The sequence below is a fragment of the Lepus europaeus genome, chromosome 14, assembly GCF_033115175.1.
Source record: "Lepus europaeus isolate LE1 chromosome 14, mLepTim1.pri, whole genome shotgun sequence".
NCBI classification, from domain to species: domain Eukaryota; kingdom Metazoa; phylum Chordata; class Mammalia; order Lagomorpha; family Leporidae; genus Lepus; species Lepus europaeus.
Window position 1 is genome coordinate 71,081,665 of NC_084840.1, and position 26,390 is coordinate 71,108,054.

Below are 26,390 nucleotides of genomic sequence, written 5' to 3' on the forward strand. Positions count from 1 at the left end.
CTTCTGAGTGTAGCCTTTGTTTTCCTTTGTGCTTTTCATCTAGCTCAGTGGATTTTAATCTGAGGTTCCATGAAAACTACACCAAAGGCTCACATATAAACAAAAAAATGCCACATACAATGAACTATATTTTATGAGTGATTTGGATATTTACTAGGTTAATTTATATACAAATGTTATTTATGAGCTAACTTTAGATGGGAAACTTCAAGCAAGATGTTTCTCAACTGTTTTCTTGTTTCAAAGGTTAGCTATTATTATAATCACCAAGCATATTAGCTCTTTATATCTGTTGTAAAGTTGAGTAGTTTATTCTTGAAATAGATAGGAAAACTGACATGGTTGCAATGCTTTTCTTAGTGCCTCCCCCTGCCCATCTTTCTGGCCCCAATTTTGCTTTCCTGCAAATATCTTTGAAGAGCTCCTGACAAAGGCCTCTCCCTCTATGTTGCCACACCAAGAGGGCTATTCATGACAGCACAGCACGTAAATTCACTTTACTCAGCCATGATGAATACCCAAATACCACCAGGAAACTGGTGCTAGGACAAAATCAGAATGAAGAGACATTAAAGACTTCCAAGAAGCAGATATTAATAGGCAAAGTCATTCTTGTGCTCCTTTATCCAACTACATTTTGAAAGATACTTTGCCCTCAAGTGTGGATGTGTCTGGTTTTCCCATGTACGAATCGTAAGAGATATCAGTTTCACTCCCTTACTTATCTCTGTTCTTCTGATCTTACTCCCAAAGATCAGGACCAGCTGGAATTTTCTGATGAAATTTAGGGAGATACCATGAGCTTACTCATTCATTATGCATTGTGATAGCTTTCGGAGATCCTGAAAAGCCAAAAACTATTTTCAACACTTGCTTATGGCTGACATTCCTCGGTGTGCTTTGGGTCTTTCCAATTAGATTCCGTCTTTTTGAGAACTGGATGTGACAGAGTCAAATGAGGAAAGAGGCAGGACTCAGCATGCATTTATAGTGGACTGGATTAGGGAGAGTTTTCTCCCGGAATTTTCATGATTCTCCAGCTTTCTGGTCAGGGAAGTAGAAGCAGTAGTGCTCTTGCTAAACTCAGTTCTGCAATCTGGTTTTCAGAATCATTCCTGGAAACTCAAGCTTAGAGTTAGTCTCTTAACTAATTGTATGAAGCCATCTAAGTCATTTAATACCATCTCTGCTCAAACTTCATTAGGTAATATATCTCTTTCTGCTTAAGCTACCCACAAATGGATCATTTTCTCAGAAATTGAATCCTTCCCAATACACTCTGAGGGGGACATTGAAGTAGACACCCAAAACTGAGAATTCCTGAGTGGGTAGGAGTCTGAAAACTCTATTCCTGAATCCCTGGACATTTTCACATAGGTTGAGTTCCCATATGACTAGCATGGCCTATAGGATTGGTGAAGTGTTACATGTTGCAAGAAAAGTTAATGCTTTCAGTAGTTTTCATCCTTGGGAGCCACAGAGAAATAGCATCCAACTGATGTCTCTAGTCATCAGTTTCATAGGTTTTAGGATGGAATGAAGTCCTCTGACTCATAGCACTAGAGTTGGAGAAGGCAGAATAACCTCTCTTAATAAAGATCATGCCTTAGCAAGCTCATGTTTGGTCAATATTCAGGAGAGTTTCTTGCATATAGAATTCGTAAGCCACACATTATCAAGTGAACATATTTTAAAATCAATTGAAGACTTGTAGTATTATTTTAAAAGTCTCTCTTCAGTTTACTTTAACAATTCACCTCATTATTCTTTTAGTTGGGTAGTTATTCCTAAATACTTTGATGCAATTTTATGTTCCTTCTTTTTTAATCTAGCACTTGTTAGTATAACCTAAGGTGATGTGGGTTGTGTATAAGCCATTTTAATTTGCATAATGGGCCCCAGGGCCTCTCTAGCATGAATGAAGAACTAAGTATAATTTTGACAGCTTCTAGAGAGTCAAATTTTTTGGCTCTTTTTGGAGGGACAGGGGAAGAGATCTGTTTGTAATCTTCTTTTTTTTTTTTTAAATTTTTTTTTATTTTTATTTTTTTTATTTTTGACAGGCAGAGTGGACAGTGAGAGAGAGAGAGACAGAGAGAAAGGTCTTCCTTTGCCGTTGGTTCACCCTCTAATGGCCACCGCGGTAGCGCGCTGCGGCCGGCGCACCGCGCTGTTCCGATGGCAGGAGCCAGGTGCTTATCCTGGTCTCCCATGGGGTGCAGAGCCCAAACACTTGGGCCATCCTCCACTGCACTCCCTGGCCACAGCAGAGAGCTGGCCTGGAAGAGGGGCAACCGGGACAGGATAGGTGCCCCGACCGGGACTAGAACCCGGTGTGCCGGCGCCGCAAGGTGGAGGATTAGCCTGTTGAGCCACGGTGCCGGCCTTGTTTGTAATCTTCTAATCAGAGCTTGAAGACAATGCAAAATGTCGGCAAAGATGGCACCAGTGATCAAGGATTAGGAATTCCGTGAAATCTCACCAGAAAGTGCCACCTTTGTAGTGAAAACAGGCCTTCATTTTACACATGCCGTTGGGCAAGCCAACAAACTACTTCTACAAATAGCTCTAAGGCACAGAAGCCAAGGGCTTGGGTCTAAAGAAGAGGACATCTCTGTTCAGGCAAATTGATAATAGCAATGTAGGTATCAGATGAGGTAACTGTAATAATATGTGCTTTTTAAAAATTTCCATAGATATCACATAATGATCAAAATGCTTTATATGAGTTATATCCTGACTCCATATGATTGCCATGCAAGCTATGGAGTTGATGTTATTATTATAATTAGAAATAGAGTCATAGAAATTATATAGAAATATATAGAAATTTATCTTAGTCATACAATAAGTGAATAGTTTAGGCAGGGTTGAAACCTAGGCAACTGGATTCAATTGAAAGAACTTCTAGATAGTAGATAATTTGCTATGGTTAAGTCTTACCTTCTAGGTTACTGAGAGAGTTCTATATGGATAATCTAGACTATTGAGTACATCCTCATCAGACACTAGACCAAACACCAACATGGTACTATGGAAACACAAACCAAGCCAAAGTGACAATAGCTGAATCTGTATAATAAAATATCATAGCTGGACCATGTAATTGAAGAGCAAAGAGACATACTTTTGGGAAAGACACAGGTTCTTCTCTTCAGGAATGATTTAGCTACTCCTTGGGAGGTATTGAAAAGCTAATATAGAACAAATAATCTAGTTTTTTTTTTTCATTTGGTTATACTGCCATGTGATAAGAAATGGTCACTTAAATCATTGTAGTGAAGTTTGCAAAAACTCGTCAGTGTATACTCCTAAATTTGTAACTGTGAGTTTGAGTCAAAAGTAATGTGGAAGAAATATACTTGAGGTAATCTTAAACTTTCTTTCACTGATAATTTGTATGAAATATTACATAGAAATGATGATAGATGTAGAGATTAAATTCTTTGAAATTTTATTTATTTGAAAGGCAGAGTGATAGAGATTTCCATCCAAATGGCCACAATGAGAGGGGTTGGTACAGGCAAAAGCAGGAGCTTGGAAGCCCATCCAAGTTTCCCTCCCCACACACAAACAGGGAGTCCTTTTTTTTTTTTTGACAGGCAGAGTGAACAGTGAGAGAGAGAGAGAGAGAGAGACAGAGAGAAAAGTCTTCCTTTTCTGTTGGTTCACCCCACAATGGCCTCTGCTGCTGGTGCGCTGCAGCAGGCGCACCACGCTGATCCGAAGCCAGGAGCCAGGTGCTTCTCCTGGTCTCCCATGGGGTGCAGGGCCCAAACACTTGGGCCATCCTCCACAGCACTCCTGGGCCACAGCAGAGAGCTGGACAAGAAGAGGAGCAACCGGGGCAGAATCTGGTGCCCAGGCCAGGACTAGAACCCGGTGTACCGGCGCCACAAGCGGAGAATTAGCCTATTGAGCCATGGCGCCAGTCAACGGAGTCCTTACTAAGTTTTTGGAAATGGGTGTTTTGAAAACAAAATTGCATGCATGTCAAAATGTATGGCACCAAGATAAAGTTTCCTTTTGATTCCACTTGCCTTAAACATTTTGAAACACACACACACACACACACACATCCTATTATTCTTTTTCTCCGGAGAAGCTTGACAAATGCAATGGCATTGTAATTCTCTGATTGGGAACATAGCTTGATATAGTTGGAAGAATGATTTTTTTTTTTAAACCCGACCATCCCTAGTTTAACTCCTTGCTCCATCATTCACTATCTTAGATAAATCATTGAATTTAGATAATTCACTTCAAGTCTCTGAACTTCAGCTTCCTCCACTTTAGACTCCCTAGAAAAAGAATGGTACATGCGAGGTTGATAAAAGGATCAGTGATAATGTATTAAAATCCACCCACATACAGGTAGATACTTCACAAAGAAGTGATGAGAAAAGGGTTAGCTAATGTGTTGGGAGATTACTTTATGTATTATCTCCTCATTGAAGAGATTAGAAGGAACTGAAGGACATAGGAGATACTCTCCATCTTATATCTCCCTAAATGTAGCTTTAAGTTATCAAGTTTTTGGCTCAAATTGTGGCTAGCTGGACAAAAACATACTTGCTGTTACACAAAAGATAACGTCCACCCAAGACTTGTATTTTTGAGATAAGTCTCAACTGGAAGAGGGAGATGTGGACCAACCCCATGAAGAAGGAATTTACAGAGTGTCCCCAGCATGCCAAAACTTAGCTATAACCACATCAGAGATTATGAGTGCCTGAGAGGTGTGGGCAAAGCTTTGAGGCCTTGAGAAAGTAAGGTGAGCTTCTATTTTTGTCACTTGTTCTATTTTGTCTTCCATATGCCAGACAATGGGAGCTCCTGCCCCATATAGTCACGATGAGGATGAGTGATGTTGTAGATGCAGGATCTGGTCCCTGCACTGGCAGTACAAGCCCAGGATTCTTGTAGCACATACCAGAAGAAATGAAGGTACCTTGATAGTGACAGAATTGCATTTTTCCAGCTAGGATGGCAGGAGCTCATAGTAGATTAAATTTGGTGGAAAAGGGGAAGAAAAAAAAAAAGGAGCACCATGGCCTTTGAGCTTTTGTGTCATGGAATAATTTTTACAATTTTTCAAAAATATTTAAAGGCAGAATGAGAGAGAGAGAGAGAGCGAGAGAGCGAGAGAGAGAGAGAGAGAGAGCGCCCAAACAACTGCTATGACCCAGGCTGGCTCAGGCCAAAACCAGGAGACAAGAACTTCATTTGTGTCTTCCAAGTCAATACTTTAGCCAGGTTTTGTATTTATTATAGTCCCAGTTTCATAGTGTCTCCAGTTTTTTAAAAGGCATAGACTATTTTTAAAATTCTTAACATTGAAAATCATTCTTTTAGTGTTGTAAGATTCTATGTCTCATCCCACAAATCATGATTAAAGGATTTAATTTTAAAAATTAAGAGAGAGGCGAACATAAGGAATCATAAATCCTTTAGATAAGCTTGATATTGGTAGGATGAAGGCTTGAATTACAAGTTATTAAGACAGAAGGATAGTAGCAAAGAAGAAAAAGAAATGATCAAATACCCTACTGTGTGCCCAGGATCCAACTATATGTGAAGGGACGCAGACATTATCACCTTAATTTTTGTACATGTGGAGAATCACATGGGGTTTTAAAGATTTGCCTGTATTCCTACAGCTCTTATGCAGCAAAGATGCGATTTGCAACAGTACATTTTCCTACAAGCTATTGTTCTTTCTGCCATGCAGAGTTGTCGCTCTAAAGTGCCTGGTGCTCCCTGGGGGAACAAATTATGAGGCAAGTCTGAGACACTCCAAGCGAGGTTGTTGAAATTTTATGTCACCTTCTTTTCTGTAGAGAAGTTCTAATTTTAAAAGGGCTTAAGGAATCTTTCTAAACGTGCACATGTTTAGCTATGAGACTAAAGTTTGGGGGACAAGAGACACGAGGGATTGGATGAGGGATCATCCTACAAAGCCTCTGTGGTCCTGACAGCACCCCAAGGCCAGGCGCAAGCTGTGAGAGGATGCAGATGTGCCAAGGTTTTGCGTTTCCAGCTCTCAGTTCACACATTTTTAGGGCTCCCACACGTGAGGTGGGTAAGGCTTCTCTTTTCCCTCATTTGGGAGACAGAAAAGTGGTCACTTTGTTGGGGCAAGGGTAAATTACAAGAAGACAACTCATGTGAAATCATCCATTTCCCTTCTATGTTGGCTCTGACTATCTACAAATGGGAAGAGGAAATCTTACTATTTTTTTTTTCTTGACCAAAAGTTTCTTTAGTTCTCTCTGAAACAGAATCCTTGCCAAATCAACCACACTGCATGCCCGGCCCTGTAAAGATGAAGTTAAACTGAAGACCCAATGGAAGGTGGGTGTCTCACCAGTGGATCAGGAAACACTGGCTACATTTGTCTTTTCTTCTTCTTTTTTTCCTGATACCATTTCACACATGAAGAAAAAAGTGGAACAAATGCAAATTTGAAAAATGTTGGCAAAATAATTATAGTACTTCTTGAAATACCCAGAGATGCTGGGTGAAAATTCAAAATGCTTATGTATGAAGAAACAAGGCAGTATTGTTAATTTTATAACAGGATGTCTCTTTGGCTTGTCCTACCTGATCCCCACCCCACCACTGCCCAAACTCAGTAAGCAACATTGCTAGAAGCAAGTCAGATACAAACAAAACAGAAACAGAGGAAATACATAAAATGAGATCGGGGTTGGTTTGGACTTTGGATGACAACGCTATCCCTACTCTGAATCTTCGCATTTTTGATGCTGTAACCTGAGTATTAACCAGAGATGAGCAAGGTGTGTAAACAAGCACTTCCATAACAGAGAGGAATGATCAGACTGCACAGATGTAAACAGCATTCTGAAAGCCCCATACCCCTGTTTTCTCTTGTCAAGTGTGTGTTCTTCCTCAAAATTATCAAACAGCCTAAAGAATATTTCTCAGCATTAAAATCCTCCCTTTGTTTGAGACATGTCCAGTGTTTTCTTTGTATCTTTTTGTTCCTCTCTTTCTCTATTTCTATTTGCATAAAAAAATTGGATCTCAGAGGCACTTCTAGGGAATACATAAAATCTGTTCTCTATATTAATAAAAACATTTTTTAAGAAGTATGTTGACGAGCTAACACTGTGGCACTGCAGGCTAAGCTGCAGATTGTGACACCAGAACCCCGTGTAAGAGTGTTAGTTTAACCCTGGCTGCTCTGCTTCCAATCCAGTTTTCTGCTAATGTGCATGGGAAGGCAGTAGAAGATGAACCAAATGATTGAGTCCCTGCCACCCATATAGTAGACCTAAATGGAATGCCTGACTCCCAGCTTCAGCCTCCCCCTGTCTCTCCTTCTTTCTGTTGCTTTGCCTTTCAAACAAATAGATCTTAAAATAAAAATACATTTTTGACATCCAAGCATAGTTTTCTGTAATATGCATTTTTCATCAACATTTTGAGGACCTCTTGTAATTTTTCAGGTCTCAATGTTAATCACCATCATTTGCTTTCCCCTCCACTTCAATTCTCAATTCCCTTCATGTCTGTATCTCTTAAAGGTGTCAACTCTAATGTTCAATCTGGATACCATTTAAAATATGTAGGATTTGTTTTGTGCTTTTAATTTTTTAATTTTTAATTTTTTATTTCGGTGCTTTTAATTTGCATAAGCAGTATCACACCATGGGTCTCACTTTTTCACTTAGTACTCTTTTCTGTCAACATTGTTTTTTTTTTTTTTTTTTTTAATAATCTGTCTACCTATTTTGGTCTGAGTTCTCCTGAAAAACAATCTCAGACAAAGGCTCCTGTGCAGATAGATTATTTGAGAATAACACCAGGGTGCTTGTGCAGGGGGACAAAATAAGTGAGCAGAGGAAAGGAGGAAACTTGACATAGGAGTATGTTATGGCATCATTTCTACTCCTACAGTATGATGGGACTTTCTTAGCAGTGTATGAACTGCAGCCTCAGAATTTTCTTCTAGGGCATCAAAGTGGGGAGCATTTGTTTATTCATTGGTTTCTGCCATTTTTTTTGGCAAGTGGGGTCCCCGAGGCTCTAAACTCCCTTGCATTTTGGTCTCATTTGCAAAATCCAGGGAGGATTCCCATGGGTATCCAACACCACAGGTTCAGAGAAGCCCCATGGAAGAAAATAATGGTGTGTTGTATGGACCAGAGTCAGGCACTACCAGATTGTACCTGGATAAACGTCTTCGAAAGTTTGTGCAAAAGTGATCGCCAAAGCAACGTCTGGAATTCTTGGTGGATCCACCAAGATAAGGAGTGATCTCCAAGAAGTATCTGATGTGCTTCTCTACTGCATATGAATTTGTATTTTACTGCATACATCACATATGCATATAGAGTTTCTTCACGTTATCTCTCATTCTCTGAAACCATACTTGTATTTAAATGATGATCCTCTGATATGGTAATGTCCTTAGTCATAGGCACAGTGCTCCTGCCCTTGGACTTAGGCTTCAGGTAGTGCTTTGGGCTCCTTCCTTGAAATTTCCCAGGTCGCCTTATCATGGGCGGGACTGACCAGTTTGACAGTACCATCAAGGTTGCTATCCTGAGCCTGAACTGCAACTTCCATACATTTCAGTTTTCACTTATCTTTTTTTGGGTTCTTTCGGACTCTCTATCTTGCTTGTGAGGTTGACCAGTTACCCTGTGGAGCTCCAGGACTCATGCTTCTGGGTCCTTCCAGAACTTTTGGGCCTATTTGCCATGAGATTGGGAATCAGGTGTTGACACATTGTATTAGTCTGCTTTCCGTTGTTTTAACATAAGGGTTTTCTTTAAGAATAAAAACAAAGTTCATTTCAGCATATAATTTGGAGATTATGGTTTAGGAACAGGCAGCCCTGTGTTCTGGAATCTGTGAAAGATGGTCAAGGTAGATGTGAAGGCACAATTACTTGATGAGCCAGGAAACAGAGAACCGAGGCCACACTTGAACTAAAAATGACCAGCACTGTCATGAAAACACTCTCCAAGGGCGAGGCTCCAATAACCCAAGATCTCTCCTGGGTGCCACCTCCTAGCCACCAGGATTAGATCAAGTCTCTACCCTTCATCCATCAACCATTAACATTAGGACATCAGAATTTAAACATCTGCAGGAGTTTTGGGAAGAGAAATTCTGCTGTGCCCATAATACACACTAAATTTGGGAGAATATCTAAGGTGACAAGGAGGATGTCACCCATCCTTTACACTGTGTGCCACTCTCAGCTGTCCGTCACCCTACATCTGGCACCCAGAGTGGTCACCCCACCCCCTGCAGGTCAGGCACCCAGGCACATCGATCTCCTCCAGGGCACCGTGAGACCTGAGCTGCTGCTCCACAGTTCTAACAAGCCTTTCCTAGCCATATTCTTGTGCTTACTCTCAACATGATGATGTCATATTCTCTTTGCTGAATCTTAAGCAATGACAAATGAAGGAGGGGCATTCATTGAGGAAATAATATTGGCTTTCTCTCAGGGCCCAGGGTCCCTTTGCCTCCTCTAAATTGTGACAGTGTATGAAAGACAGAGGTATAGTTAACATGACAGGGAATCATAATTTAGAAATACAGTAATTATGGTGAAAAAGGTCAAGAGAAGACATGGAATTAAATGATATGTCATTCTACTTGCATGCTTTTGTCTAACTTTAATTTTAACTTTGTTTGAGTTAACTTTATCATGAGTAGAGAGCAAATTATCCTCCATGTTGTCTTGTATTATCTGGGTGAGACTTATATTTGTGGTCATTGTCAAAGAAGTTTAGCAAGACTTTGAGACAGTCATCAGATGTCATTATTCATGGATAGAGATAACCAGAGTAGACAACAATGTCATGAATAGTGATGTAACCAGCACTAAATAATTGATATGATAGGACTGCATAAGCAAAATATTAATAATAGTTAACAATAGTCAGTTCATTTGTCTCACATCCAAAGATTTGAACTTGATGACCAGAAATGGCATGATTGACAATAATGAACATGAAGATAATCATGGTTAGATTGGCGCAGAAAGAGATTACCTGGACATCAGGACTGATGCTCATATGCACTAATTAGACTATAAAAAAACTTTCAATTCCTCCTCTGCATCTATTGTTCGAAATCAGTCAGTGAACCACTGTACTCACATAGGCTCCTGAATTTTGAATGCAATTTTGATCAGATTATATTCAGAGATCCGAGTTCTGCCAAAAATATTTGCTTTAATCCCACATACCTCCTGAGGAGTCTTGTTCATATATATCACTTTATGAAATTAGTTTAGATTCTCTATGATACATACCTATGCAAGGAGAGGGATTGCTAAATTGTAGCATATACATAAACATATTTCATTTCACTAAGTACCACCAGATGGCTTTCCATAAGGCAGCTCATTTTTCTCCCATCAACACTGCTTGTAGCTCTAGTTTCTTCACATCTTTACTGTTATTATCATCTGATTTTCCTGATTTTTACAGTCCAGTGGATTTAAAGTGATATCTCATTGTTTTCACTTGCATTTTGTTAGTCACTACTACACTAGAGCATCTCTTTTAATATTTATAGACTACTTGGTTTTGTGTTCTGTGAACTGTATTATCATAATTTGTTCCTGTGTGTCTATTGGTAAGCCTACCTTTTCTTGCTGACCTGAAAATGTTTCTGTAGAACGTATAAATTATTCATTTTTTACTGCAGATATTGGCAATATTTTCAACCATTGATCACCTATTTGTTGCAATGAATTGGATAGAAATCCTTAATTTAGATGCAATTAAATCCATTGGTTGATTCCAGGAAGTCTCCTTCCAGAACCTATGTTCTATTCTAAGGCACTGCAGTATGTAACCCAACATGTATTCATTTACAGGTAACAGCAATTGCAGTCTCTACAATACATTGCTCTCTCTACAGTCCTTCAACCCATGTGGACAAATGGGAACTAAAATACTTTAAGTGCAAATTCTAATTGTGAGAAATTTTAGTAGATTTTCTTAAGATCTGAATTCTGTTAAGCCCAAATATACATAAGTCCCCAGAAGACTGTCAAGCCTACATGATATGTCTGCTTGTTTTACTGGGCCAATGATAAAAGTCTTGGGCAGCTTCCGCTGGGAGTCAATTCTTTTTTTTCTTTTTGGATTTTCATGTCTGAATAACGGGAACAGATGCTTTGTTCCAGACTATCTTTTCTTTATTTTTTAAAAAAAGTTTTATTTATTTACTTGAAAGGTAGAGTTACAGAGACAGGACACACAGAGAGAGAGAGAGAGAAGGAAAGATCTTCCATCTGTTGGTTCAATCTCCAAATGGCCACAGCAGCTAGGGCCCAGGCTGAAGCCAGGACCCAGGAGCTTTATTGTGGTCTCCCACCTGGGCACAGGGGCCCAAACAATTGAGCTGTCTTCCACTGCTTTCCCAGGCACATTAGCAGGGAGCTGGATCAGAAGTACAGCAGCTGGCACCTATTTGGGATGCCAGCCTTGTAGGTGGCAGCAGCTTAACCTGCTATGTCTCAACGCTGGCCCTCCAGACTATCTTTTCAAGGATGATTGTCTAATGAATAATCTTGGAGGAGAGACATAGTGCTTCCCAAAGCTCAAGGAAATCAAAGTTTTAGGCTCTAACTACTAAAAAACTCACTCACTGCTACAATATGTCACTGGGTCTCTTCTCATTGGCCTCTGGGAATTGGGAGTTGGGGAAGTGAGGGAATTTTGGGGTTGATCACGGTGTTCATTGTTACCTAAAAATATTGTGTCTTCTGCTAGCATTCATGGGACTGTGGAACATATATTTGTTACAGCATTTGTACGATAAGATCTCACGTATTACACAGTTCTTGAAACTTCCTATAAGTTATTTATCTGTTTATAACGAGATAATTGTGTGTACTTCTGCTTTCATGATCTAACCATTTCCTCTAGAACATTCCTTTGAGTTCTCTTAGGGATATCTTTAAATAATTACCATTTTTAGTATGTACGACATCCCATTCCCTACAGTTTTCTATTATCTCTCTGACTTTTGCACTCTAAGTATCTATTAAATTTCTTCCTCACCAAACCTTTAAATGATTAGACTTCAAAGACATGAAGAGTAAACCAGACTTTCTTCTTATTCTGCATTCTCCTTGGAACTGCCCTTATTCGTAACCATTGCTGCAGCTGTCATTACGGCTCACAATTTCACCAACTCTGTACCCCCAGACCTCTCTTTTGGTCTGCATGGGTACATGTAACTCAGGTAACCTGCTATTTATTTAACATTTCCATCTGGATGCTATATAGGAAGTAAAAGTCAGCACATCCAAAACAGAATTAATGATTATCCCTCCCCAAACTTAACTCTGAGCCTTCCTGTCTTGATCATCAACATCAACATTCAAGCCAGAGTTTGGGAGACCTGCATTTAATCAATCATAAAACCCTGTTGATGCTAACTCTTGAATAATCTTTCATGCAGGCCTGATGTTCTCTATTTCCACGTTCTAACCATATTCTGAGAAACATCCCTTGTCTCTTTTAGTATTGCAGCAGTTTACTGAATGATCTCTCTGCCTGCAATCCCGCTCCCTGACAAACCATTTTATATTCTATCCAGTGTGACCTGTCAAAAATGAAAAAAAATCTATTCATTTAGTTTCCCTATATAAAAATCATTGAATGACCTCCTTCCATCTCATTTACACTAAAGTCCTGCAGCCTCAATGAGACCTGTAGGACCAGGTATTTGTTGGACTAGTCTCATCTCATACCATTCTTTTCTTCCCCTCTTGTAACCCTGTGCTCAAATACAATGTACTTCTTTCCTTAGAATACAGGCAAATGGTTTTAGTTGTACCTTGAGAGTCTTATTTTATGTGACAGATTAAGGATGTCACAGTTTTTGGTTTTTTGACTCCCTTTTAAAGGGAAAGTCTGTTTTCTCGTCTGCTGAAACTGTACTGGCCATATAACTAAACGATTTTAGGTATTTCTGAGTTCAAACCTTAAGGAAACTTGGTCATTTTTGTTTTTGTGGTTTTGGGACCCTTGAGCTGTCATCTAAGAAATTTGGCTACCTTTCTTGATAGATGAAGGGGCAAGAACCTATATACAGAGAGATGCCCAGCCACCATAGCTCCTGGATCCTGGATCCTGGCTTTGGCCTGGCCCAGCCCTGGCTGTTGCAGCCACCTGGGAAGTGAACCACTGGGTAGAAGATCTCTTTGTCTCTCCCTCTTTCTCTGTAACTCTGACTTTCAAATAAATAAATAAACCTTGGGAAAAGATAACAACCCTTGCCCCCACAAAAAAACTACTTATAGATAAAAGCCTTCAAAACAATCACCAGCTAAATAACATATCTATGTGTTTCAGCACTGTTGAGATTCCCAAGGTTTGCAATACCTACTAATGTCATATGAAACAAAAGAATTACCCAAGCAAGCAGTGCCTGGGAAAGCAGCAGAAGATGGCCCAAGTGCTTGAGCCTCTGCACTCACATGAGAGACCTGCAGGAAGTTCCTGGCTCCTGGCTTCAGCCTGGCTCAGCCCCAGATGTTGTGGCCATCTAGGGAGTGAACCATCAGATGGTAGACCTCTCTCTCTGTCTCTCTTTCTCTTTCTGTAACTCTGCCTGTCAAATAAATAAAATAAATATTTAAAAATAAAGTAATTGGCATAGTATAGAAAAGGAGGTATATGTTTGGAATTCAGAAGATTATTGGGAATACATAAATTATTTGAAACTCATGTGGTTTCAGGATATGTGGAGATGTGCTGTGTTAATAGCCTATTTAAAAAAAAAAACAAGATTAATTTATGTTTGCACCAAGAATAATGAAATGGTTATTCTCCAAAAGAACAAATATCTTAAGAAAATCTATTAGATTTGGAAATTGAGTCTTGAACCAACTACTTAGTAGCTATATTGGATTTAACTCAAAGGGTTGGTTAATTTTTAGTGGTTGAAGGAAAAAGTAGATAGAGCACTAAATGATAAGGAACTAGAAAATGATTCAAAAGCAAAAAAGACATCTAAACTAATGGAAAGCTGCCTGGTAGAAAAACCAAAGATAAACAATGCAAATTGACAATAAATCAAGCTTAGCTCTTGCTGCCAAAATGTATGAAGATTTAGGGAAGTGGCTGTAATACATGTTTCTTTTATGTCTGATTTCTTTTTCCATTACTATAAATCATCTCTTCCATGACCATTGTGGAGTAACCGAGAGTACAAAGTTAACATGAGATTGCAAGTAGTATATTCGTAAGAAAGGAACCTCAGAAAATGCGATCTGATTTCATGGTAAGGTAGTCAACTCTGTGTTATGCCGTAATCTACTGACTTGTTCTTGCAAGTTTAAAAGATAAAATCACAGACATACCTATAAAATATCTCAATTTCCGTGTTCAACTTAAAATTCTAGAAGATATTGGCTTCCTAAATAAGAAGATCCTGAAACTAAAGCAGTAACTAACTTAACTTCTTTGGTCTCAGTTTCTGTACCATGTGATATTAGAATTACAATGACTTTAAAGTTGCTGAGGATTAAATTGGGTAATGTCTCATTGACATCTAACACAAATATTTGTTGAACTCTTAGCATGTGTTTTCCATGATGGTAAGGACATTAAACCTATAAAGCTACTTATGGGGCCAGTATTGTGGCGTAGCAGGTTAAGCCTTTGCCTGCAATGCTGGCATCCCAAATGGGTGCAGGTTCATGTCCTGGCTGTCCCACTTCCAATGCAGCATCCAGCTAATGGCCTGGGAAAAGCAGTAGAAGATGGCACAAGTGTTCAGACCCCTGCCAACCATGCAGGAGACGTGCAGAAGCTCCTGGATTCTGGGTTTGGCCTGGCCCAGCCCTGGCTGTTGCAGCCACGTAGGAAGTGAACTACTGGGTGGAAGATCTCTCTTTGTCTCTCCCGCTTTCTCTGTAACTCTGACTTTCGAATAAATAAATAAACCTTGGAAAAAGAAAACAACCCCTCTCCCCACAAAAAACTACTTATAAATATAGATATTTGAGGATATATCAGCTTGATAAATTGTAACCATATGCTGTTTAAAGAAGATTTTGGCGGTTAATTAAGGTCTCCTGTATACAAAAGAATTGGCTGACTTTATGTGTCTGGTATCAGAACCAAAAAAAAAAAAAAAAAAAAAGAAAAAACACCCTGCGAACATGATAGTTTGGAAATAGAAGTCAAATCTAGATTTTTCTAAAATCTGAACATCTCATTTAAACAAGGAAAAATATTTAACCTTCATATAAGACATTTAAATAATACATTAATGAATAAATTAATTTCCTAATTTGTTTTGGATATCATCAAAATGTTCAGCTATAATCTAGCACACATGTGTTTTGGATGGTTGTTTATAGACAATCTTTAACTATTAAGTAAATAAGAGTCCACTCATATTCTAAATTCAAGCTTTGAAAATTCTTTTACTTTCATTTCCAGAGTTTTGCCTAGGCAGGGAATGCTCCTACCCCCTTTCATATGGAAATTATTTCCACAATATGCACCATCAATATTCATCAAGTATCACACCAATTAACAAACCGTGAATAATCTGGAACAAAAATTTAATGCATGAAAACCCACAAACATCTAGGTGGCTGTTAATAAGGCTATGTTTGAGGTAATCACACACAAATTTAATTTTAAATATGCTTCCCTTAAGGAAGGAGTATCAATGTTAATTTAAGAATTTAATTTGTATAGTGTTTTTAAAATATTTTCCAAGGCATCTATATCAAAACACCAGGCCAATAAATTTGCTCACCAACCAAAGATTTAATTTTCTTTTATGGAATTAAAATGGACTATGTAAAATTTTATATAACTCTATGGTGGAGTTAATATAGTTCCATAGTATCTAAGTAGAAAAGTAGTTACAGAAATTCTTTGAATGTATTATTATGTAATTCATAAAACAATTCATTTGAAATTACTACCAAAAGAGCTTTTTTTTTTCTTCAGCTTTCAGTACTATTAAAGCTTAGTCTAGGCACTTTGAGGTAGATCATTTCTGTGAGTTTGTTCTGTGATTTTATAATTTATACACATTCTAATCATTCTAATTGACTTTCCAAACTTACTCTCTCATCCTTGATAAACCCATCATTTTAATGTTGTCTTGAGTAAACTTGATGACAGAGGGAAAAGAAAAGGAAACATCTCCTATACAACTAAAACTCCACTGTCCAGAACTGTGTGATTTTTCCAGCAACTAGAGTTGCAGATTTACAACTAGACTATGTCTGCCTATGCTTACTAAGTTTTTTCGCACTCAGTGAAAGAGTAAAGCAAAACCAATAATGACGAGGAGAGGAAACTACAGAGATATAAGCTCAAATTAATTGCACTGGAAATAAAGATATAATAGAAGAGATCAACAAGAAGAAAAGCTGACTTCTGAAAGACTAATAAAGGAGATAAATCTGAGGCATGAAAAATGAAGGATCAAAAGACTACAGAGATAAAGAATATTAGAAATGTAAAGGAGGATTAATTATAGCCAGAAAAAAGTTTTAAATGTTACAAGAGAAAATACAAAAAACACTGTGGCAATAAATTTGAAAATAGCAAAAAATATTATTTTTTAAGAAAATAAAATTCACCAAAGTGTATTGAAGAAGAAGTAGAAAATCTGAATAGGTGTATCATGATTAAAGAGATTGAATCAACAGTAAAAAATTACCCCTGCTCAATTAAACAAAATAAAAACATTCTAGGCCAAAATGACTTTTAAGCTTTCATCTTCCAGTTAAGAAAAATAATATTTTAATATTACACAAGTTCCACAGAGAGAAAAGAAAACAAGGAACATAGCTTTATTCTATTATTATTTTTTGGAGATCATACAACATCGTAAGTAAACTCCAGTTACTGGCATATGAGAAAAAAAATTATATTTCAGTAACATAGATGGATGTAGACAAAAGCCCAAAGTAACTATTATCAAACCAAATCCAGCAATATGCATTTGGAAACAACTATTTGAAAGTCTTGTTGGAGGGGCAGGCATTTGGCCTGATGGTCAAGTTGGTGGTTTAGATTCCCAAACCCCATACTGGAGTCCTTGGTTTGAAGTCCAACCTTGGGCTCCTGACCCCAGCTTCCCTGTTAATTTAGGCCAGGGGAGACAGCAGGTGATGGCTGAAGTATTTGTGTCCCTGCCACCCACATGGGAGACACAGACTGAGCTCCAAGCTCTTGGCTTTGGTCCAGTCTAAGTGGATGGGAAACTCCATCTCTGTCTCTGACTTTGTCTCTCTGTTTCACAAAGAAAAAGAAAAAAAAAAACTTTTTAAAAAGTCAGATAATCTTTATCATATACCTAGAATATTTAATCCATTTGCTTTGATTTGACTTATAATTTATTTCTAGTGCTGCAATAAATGGGTCCAGGTTAACCTGATTTTACCTTTATTTTGCTCTTTCCTTCTTGTATTGTTTTCTGAGTAAATGGATATTTTCCTTTCTTGTTATCTTTTCCTTTTATTTGTTCTATTATTCCTGTTCCTTTTTCACACTTTCTTCTTACTTTCTTTCTTAATGATCATAAAAACATTCATCTGGGGCTGGTGCTGTTGCGTAGTAGGTTAAACATCCACCTGTGGCATTGATATTCCATAGGGGTGCCGGTTAGTGTCCCAGCTGCTCCTCTTCTGATCTAGCTTTCTCCTAATGGTCTGGGAAGGCAGTGGAACATGGCCCAAGTGCTTGGACCTCTGCACCCTTGTGGGAGACCTGGAAGAAGCTCCTGGCTTCGGCTGTTGTGGCCATTTCGGGAGTGAACCAGTGGATGGAAGACCTCTCTCTCTGTCTCTCCCTCTCTCTGTAACTCTGCCTCTCAAATAAACACACACATTTTTTAAAAAAAATCATCTTATTTTATTTCCTTTCCTTTACACATGTTGATGTTAAATATGAAGGTTTTTGTGAAAAATTTTTAGCAAAGTCTGAAGTGTATCTTAAGTTGACAAAAATGAAATGTGTTTGGCATGTAAAACAATATTTGGAAATGGTTATATAGCATTAATGGATAAATCAAGACAATTACCACAGGCATTTTATCATGTACCTATTTTTTATAATGAGAATACTTAAAATACAATGTCCATTATTTTCCATAATAGGGCACTTTTTAAAAAAGATTTATTTATCTACTTGAAGGGCAGAGTCACAGAGAGGCGGAGGCAGAGAGAGAGAGAGAGAGAGAGAGAGAGAGAGAGAGAGAGGTTCCACTGGTTCAGATGGCTGCAATGGCCAGAGCTGTGCCAATGCAAAGCCAGGAGCCGGGAACTTCTTCCTAGTCTCCCATGAGGGAGGGCACATTGTTACTAACTATTGTAATTATGTTGTAAAACAGACCTCTTGAACTTATTCCTCCTATGCAAATGAAATATGTTCTCCTTTGACCAAAATGCAAACAAAAAGTTTATCTGTGACATCTTTATTTTACTCTCATCTAGTAAAAGACTTTAGAAAGCCTTACCTCTAATCAGTCTCCTTCCCTATTTATATGATAAGGTGTTCTAGCATTTTAGTTTTAGCTTAATATTCTTTTTTTAGATTTTTTAAAAGATTTATTTCATTAATTGGAAGACAAGTTTACAGAGTGAGGTAGAGACAGAGAGAGGTCTTCATTCACTGGTTCACTCCCCAATTGGCCGCAACAGCCGGAGCTGCGCCTATCCGAAGCCAAGAGCCAGGAGCTTCTTCTGGGTCTCCCACGCACGTGCAGGGGCCCAAGGACTTGGGCCATCCTCTACTGCTTTCCCAGGCCATTAGCAAGGAGCTGGATCAGAAATGGAACAGCTGGGACTTGAGCCCATATGAGATGTTAGCCCTACAGGCTGGTGCTTTATCCTACTGCATCACAGCACCAGCCTCTCTTTTTTAGATTTTTAAAAATATATTTATTTATTTGAAAGGCAGAGCAAGAGAGAGAGAGAGATCGAGGGAGAGATCTTCCATCCAGTGTTTCACTCCACAATTGACTGCAATAGCCAGGGCTGGTCCAGGCTGAAGCCAGGAGACAGAAAACTCCATTCTGGTCTTCCATGTGGCTGTCAATAGTCCAAGCACTTGGGCCATCTTCCACTGCCTTCCCAGGCATATTACCAGGAAGTCGGATTGAAAGCAAAGCAGTAGGGACCCAAACTAGCACTCCAATATGGGATGCTGGTGTCAAAAGTAGAGGCTTAATCTGCAGTGCCACAACATTGACACCTTCTTTTACATTTTTATTGTTTGATATGGTTAATGAGTAATTCCTTAAAAATTCTCAACAGCTTTGTTCACCACTTTTGGTTGCATCTAGTATTTTCTATGCAAAATCATGTTCTTTGTGCCTGATGTATTTCCTGCATGATTCCTTTTTGAAGTTGAAGGTCTGATGGTAGGAAACATCTCTGATCATGTTTAAAATTAACTTTTACTTTGATAATTGTATTATAATTTTGATGGAGGTAGAAACCTAAGTTCACAGTGATTTTCTTTTTTATCCATTGATGATAACACTGAATTGTCTTCTAGCTTCCACTGTGGCTGTTGAGCAGAAACAGGTCCTACTGCTGTGGTACCCTTGTCAATCACCCTCCTGTGGCTGCCTACCATGAATTCACTGGTGTTCCGCCCCTGCAGTGACTTGTGGTTAGGTTAGAATTATTTGAGTTTTCTTCTTTCCTCCACCCTGCTCCTCTCTGTGTTCCCCACCTCCTCCTTCTTTTTCCATTACATCCTGCCTGGGTTATATTGAAATTCCAAGATGTGAATATCAGAATTCAGTGAACATCAATAAATTTAAGTAAATTCTTAGCTACTTAAAAATATCACTTTGTCCCATTTTCTTTTAAATGTCCTTCTTGAACACTGATCAGCTATTCATTAAGCTTCTTTTTTCATTCTAAATGTCTTGTCTTTTAACCTTTTTTTAGATTATTCCATATCTTGGTTTTCTTAGACCTTTTTAGGCATACAATTGTTTATAGCATTTAGTTGACAAATTCTTTTGGCATATGTGTTTATCTGCTATTTAATCCAGTCATTGGTTATATTAATTTATATTTTATTTATTTTTTATTTGGTTCTTTTAAGGACTTTCATAAATTTTTAAAGACTTATTTATTTGAAAGTCAGAGTTACACACAGAGAGAAGGAGAGACAGAGAGAGAGAAAGAGAGAGGTATTCCATCCAATGGTTCCCTTCCCAATTGGCCGCAATAGACAGAGCTGTGTCGATCTGAAACCAGGAGCCAGGCATTCTTCTGGGTCTCCCACGCGAGTGCAGGGGCCCAAGGACTTGGGCCATCTTCTACTGCTTTCCCAGGCCATAACAGAGAGCTGGATCGGAAGTGGAGCAGTCGCGTCTCGAACTGGCACTCATACGAGATGCCAGCGCTTCAGGCCAGGGCATTAACCTGCTGCACCACAGCGCTAGCTCCCACTTTCGTAATTTTGTAGTGGATTCTATTTTTTGTTCAAAGTTGTATTTCAAACATCTCTCTCTTTCTTAAGGATTTATTTATTTTATTTGAAAGGCAAAGTTACAGAGAGAGAGAGAGAGAGAGAGAGAGAGAGGTTTTCCACCTGCTGATTGACTCCCCAAATAGCCGCAATGGCAGGGGCTGGGACAGGCCAAAGCCAGGAGCGAGGACCCTCAGGGTATCCCACATGGGCAACAGGGGCCCAAGCATGGGGACCATTTTCCACTGCTTTCCCAGGCTTATTAGCAGAGAGCTGGGTCAGAAATGGAACAGCCGGGAATGGAGCCAGCACCCAAATGAGATGTTGGCAAGAGGTTTAACCTGCTATGCTACAATGCTGGAACCATCTCCCTTTAAAAAAAAAATGAATTCTTTCTTTCTTTGAAGGCGAGAGCAAGGGTAGAGAGTGCAGAGAGAAAGAAAGAGAGCTATTCCATCGGCTGGTTCAAATGACCACTACAGCTAGTTCTGGGCCAGACTGAAGCCAGGAGCCAGGAACTGCATCCAGATCTTCCACATGGGTGGAAGAGACCTAAGCACTTAGGTCATTTTCTGCTGCCCTCAGAGGCACATTTGCAGGAAGCTGGATTTCAAGTAGAACATCTGGGACTAAACTAGCACTCTTATTTAGGATGCCAGTGTTCAAAGCTACAGCTTAACTCTCTTCCATCACACTGACCCCTCAAGCCATTGTTTTATGTCTTTTTCTATATATGTATTATTTCTAACTATTCTGCTTCTGTAGAGTTGTTGGGATTTATGAATACATATTACAAGTATGTGTCTCTTTAGTTTTCTTTTATACTTAATGTTTATTTTATAGGAAATATGCTGCATTATAAAAGACATTTGATATCCTTGTTCATTAATGAATTGATTTTATTATTGTTCCTTTTCAGAAACTCATGAAAACCCATTTAAATTCTCAGAAGAATGTTAGCTTCATTTATTAGGGTACTAATTTATTATTTCTCTGTGTTGGTGCTTGCTTTTTTTTATTTGTTCCAGGTCATGTTTGTACAGAAGAATCTGCATCCAGTTTTAGCTGAGGTTGGTTCTGATGAGAGCCTGTAAATGGTGATTGGTGTGGAAGAGCTGCTTAGCCCTCGCTGGGGTCAGGAAGGACCAGAGTCCACAGCTGCGGCTTCGTCATATGTGGACACAACTTTGCCACAAGCTGAGATCAACTGAATTCAGGCTGGAAAAATCAGCAACTTATTATCCAATTGCATTTTCCCTTTTAATTTCCACAGGACTCCCAATCTGAACCCTGAGCTTCCCCAAAATTATTCCTAAGCCACCCTCCTCCTCTCTGAGTTTTGGGTTTTGGTTTCTTTTTTCCTTGATTCTCTGAATCAACTTCTCTCCCTTTTTTAAAGATTTATTTATTTATTTGAAAGGCAGAGTTATATAGATGGAGAGAGACAGAGGTAGAGAAAGAACTTCTTCCATCAGCTGTTTCACTCACCAGATGGTTGCAATCCTCCAGGCTGGGCCAGATGGAGCCAGGAGTCAGGAACTCCACCCTAGTATCCTCTGTGAGTGCAAGGGCCTCAGCACTTGGGCCATCTTCCACTGCTTTCCCAGGCAGATCAGCAGGGAGCTGGATCAGAAGTGGAACAGCCAGGACTCGAATTGACACCCATAAGAGATGCCAGCGCTGCAGGATGTAGCTTAACTGGCTACACCACACAGCACCAGTCCCTCTGAGTTCATTTCAATTGTACCTTTTAGGAAGTACTCAGAAGTTTTTATTTTTCTTTCTTTTTTTTTTGCAGTGATATATTTTCTTATTTTTCAGTGTAGTTGTGATTTTTTTTTTCTTTTCAGCTTTATGTGATATAAAGCAGAATTTCTGGAAGGAAGGTGCTTGTGTTAATTTTACCATCTTTTCACAATCCTATACTCTACCTTTTTAAAATTTCTGCTGTCGGGGACAGTGTTGTGGCATAGCAGATTAAAGCCCTGGCTTCAAGCATCGGCATCCCATATGAGCCCGTTCTAGTCCTGGTTGCTCCACTTCCAATCCAGTTATCTGCTATGGCCTGGGAAAGCAGTAGAAGATGGCCCATGTCCTTGGGCCTCTGCATCTGTGTGGGAGACCAGGAAGAAGCTCCTGGCTCCTGGCTTTGGATCGGCTCAGCTCTGGTTGTTGTGGCCATCTGGGGAGTGAACCAGCGGATGGAAGACCTCTCTCTCTGTCTCCATCTCTCTGTGTAACGCTGTCTTTCAAATAAATAAAATAAATCTTTAAAAAAAATAAATAAAATTTCTGCTGTTTTGTTTGCTTCACTGTAATGACACCATACTATAATTTGTAATATGGTTGCACCATGGTTTCAGCATGCTCAACCATCACTATTTAACACTTCCACAGTTTTACTAATGTAGATAATAAAGTAGGTATACTGAAAGATACACATTTTTACTTATCTATAATATTTCCAAAGAAGCTTGCTTGGAAACAAAATTTCTAATGTCTTTGAAAACAACTGATTGTGACTGAATTTTATAAAGAATTGCTGGTACAGAGGCCTGTGCAAATCAAACCTAAAGTTTAGGATAATACTAATGGTGTAATAAGAGATCCCAGAGGCTAAATTTTGGGTGCTTCTGCTGTCAGCCTATCTGAAATGCTGATTAGGAGCAAATGACTGATTTCACCATGCTATGTCTAACTAAGTTTCACACTAAGAAGAAAAAGTAACACTTCTGTCAGCTGTTTCAAAAACCATTTATATGCTATATACAAGAGTGAAAGGAGATGTCATCACTTCCATTTTTATACCTGATTCTACTAAAGCTATCTTTTCATCTATAGTTGGCAAAATATGTAATTGTAATATATGTATATATACGTACATCTATCAACTGATAGCTATCTATCAACATGTGTATATCTATGTGTGTGTATGAGTGTGTATGTGTGTGGTGGAAGCTTGTGTCTACCAAACACTCAACTCACATGTTGAAATCCTGACTCCCAATTTGATGGTATTTGGAGATGTGACTGTTGGAAGGAAGTTGGTACTAGTATGATTGGATGAGAGCCTTCCTAAGACAAGACATCAGAGGGTCTCCCTTTCTCTCTGACCATGTAAGCCCACAGTAAGAAGGGAACTGCCTGCACACTAGGAAAAGAGCCTTCTTCAAAACCTAACAGTCTGATACCCTTATCTCGGACTTCCAGCCTCTACAACTGTGAGACATAAATTTCTGTTGTTGAAGGGAACAAGGTCTAAGGTATTTTATTATGGCAGCCGGAGAAAGCTAATACTACACACAAACACTCCTTTGACTCAAAAATGAAAAACTTCCAAATGTTATCTAATGAATTTTAATCCAAATATTTAACCATAAAATTCAAATATTCTGTCCTTCAGACCTCTAAGAAAACTTTAGAAAAAAAATCTGTTTCTTTTTATTCAAAGTTTAGCTCTTGGTAGCACCAGCATTTCTAGGTTGCTAACAAATAATTCAAACTGCGAGCTACTCTTCATAGTGAAGCTTGTTTTTGGCTGGGACACTTAGTGATAACTTTATATTTCTGTTGCTCTATTTTTGGTTTGGATTGTAAGAGGTGTGAGAATTGTGGTGATCTAACATCTTACTTTCTGTCCTTGTCTAATGAGAGCATTATCATTTACTAAGAGAGTCTTGGCTTCCATGAGTGGTTTCCACACCTGCAGTCAGTCATTCTCCACAATTTTCAGAAAACCTTTCTTCTTTTTTTAGCTGAAAAGAGTGGGATGAACAGTTCTGTAAATACACCTCTAATCATTGTGCTGTATAAATGTCACATTTTACGAGGATTTTTAAAAACCAATATTCTGCCAGGATGATTTTCTGAGATGAAATCCCAAGTACCAGAGAAATGCAGCTTACAATGGGGCAAAAGACTAAGTATAGGTTTGGAGCGCAGTTGAACTCCTATATCTGTAATATACTAGTTATGTGACTTCAAATGAGATACCTAAGCGCAGTTGAACTCCTATATCTGTAATATACTAGTTATGTGACTTCAAATGAGATACCTAATTTCCCTGACTTAAGTTGTGTGATCTTAGAGTAGAAATAAATATACTACTTCTTGGGTGTGGTTAGGAAGATAAATATACTGTATCTGAAGTCTGTAGTTTGATTCCCAGGCCACTACTGGCCCTAAGTGGAAAAAGCATAGTGGTTATTATTACTGTTATTATTTCTATTACTACTTTCACAATTGTTTTCTTCTTTAGCTTCAGTCCTCGTGAAATATAAACTTACCTTTGTATGTACTGTTCAGTGCTCTGAGTGTTACTCCTTATATAGGGTTTTCAGACACCCACCAATAGATTAGTTTCTCAGTTCTTTCGCACTTTGATTATATGATTATGAAAAAAAGTGTGTAGTCCCTCTGTGTCTCATTTTATTCATGTGTAAAAAGAAAACAGCCCCTACCTTACAAGTATTTAATCTGCGAAGATTAAGAATTAAGGAATGCATGTACATATGTAAAACACCAAGAATAGTATCTGTAATCTAAAAGTTTACATCAAATTATATTTTATATTAGCAATGCTTTATAAAGTTAATTTATGATACTAATAAAAAACAAAGTTTTCTGAGAAAAACCCATTCAATACACTGACTCCTCTTGATTTGTTCCATACCTTTCATGTCACAAGATCATTTCTTCTCTACCCAAATCCCAGTTTATTTTCTTTGTTTTATAAAGAAGAGATGTTAGAGCAAGCAAATCAAGGAAATGCCGCAGGCTGTTAAAATGCACACCCCTAAAAAGACTTTTAAGAGAGATATGAAATAACCCATTGTGCGCAAAGAAAAGCAAAGCAAACAGATAATAACTGCAACATACACCATGAAAGAAACCCCAAAGTAAAAAGGCGGCTAAATACAGAGCTGGGGAACAATGTAGGCTCTATAAATACAGACAGAATTTCAGCATCCACTGTTTCACTGTTAGATGTGTTTCCTTTTGAAATGTTCTCATGTGTATTTGTGACAAAGCCATAGTGAGCTTCTCCCATTACCCACAGCTCTTAAAAACATATTCTCTGGGTAGCAATTTTTAACGTTTAAGTTTTACTTAAATGCATTTAAAGAGAGTTTGACATCCCTGGATTTGAAAGGAGATAACATAATTCCTATGGCCAAACTACGTTTAAACAGTTAAGGCCCTACTGAATTTCTAATTAATCCCAGGAAATACGTATGGAAAAATAAATTCCATACAAAACCACAATTTGTATGGTATTTGAAAAGATAATGAAGGTTTGGCAAGTGACAACGAAAAATGAATTAGTTGAACTCTTAACTTTAAATTCTAATTTATTCATTTTCCTTTTTTCTGCAAGGCAGAGAGACAGAGATCTTCCATCCACTGATTCACTCTCCGTATGCAGGCAGCAGCCAGGGAGCCCAAGCCAGGAGCCCAGACTTCATTGTAGGTTTCCCTTGTGGGTTGCAGAGAACCAAATACTTGAGCCATCATCTGCTGCCTCCCTAGATACATGTTAGCAGGCAGAGGGATCAGAAGCGGAGGAACTGAGACTCCCACTAGGCACTCTGTTGTAGGGTGTAGGTATTTCAAGTGTTAAGTTAACCTTTCTGCCAAATGCACACCTTGGAATTTAATCTTTGATTTATTTATAGGTAGTATTTTTTCTAAAGATTCTGTATTTATGAATATGCTTCAAATGTTAAATGATGCTATCTCTAATACTAGATTATATAAGTTTTGACTGAACAATCATATCACGAGATTTTGGTAACAGTTCCTTGTAACTCAGGAGAATGCTCCAGCAATACTGTTTATACACAGAAAGTCCATTCTATGGTTTCCTTCCTTCCTAAAACTCATCTCAAAGTTTTGCATGATATTTCCCATTTTTTA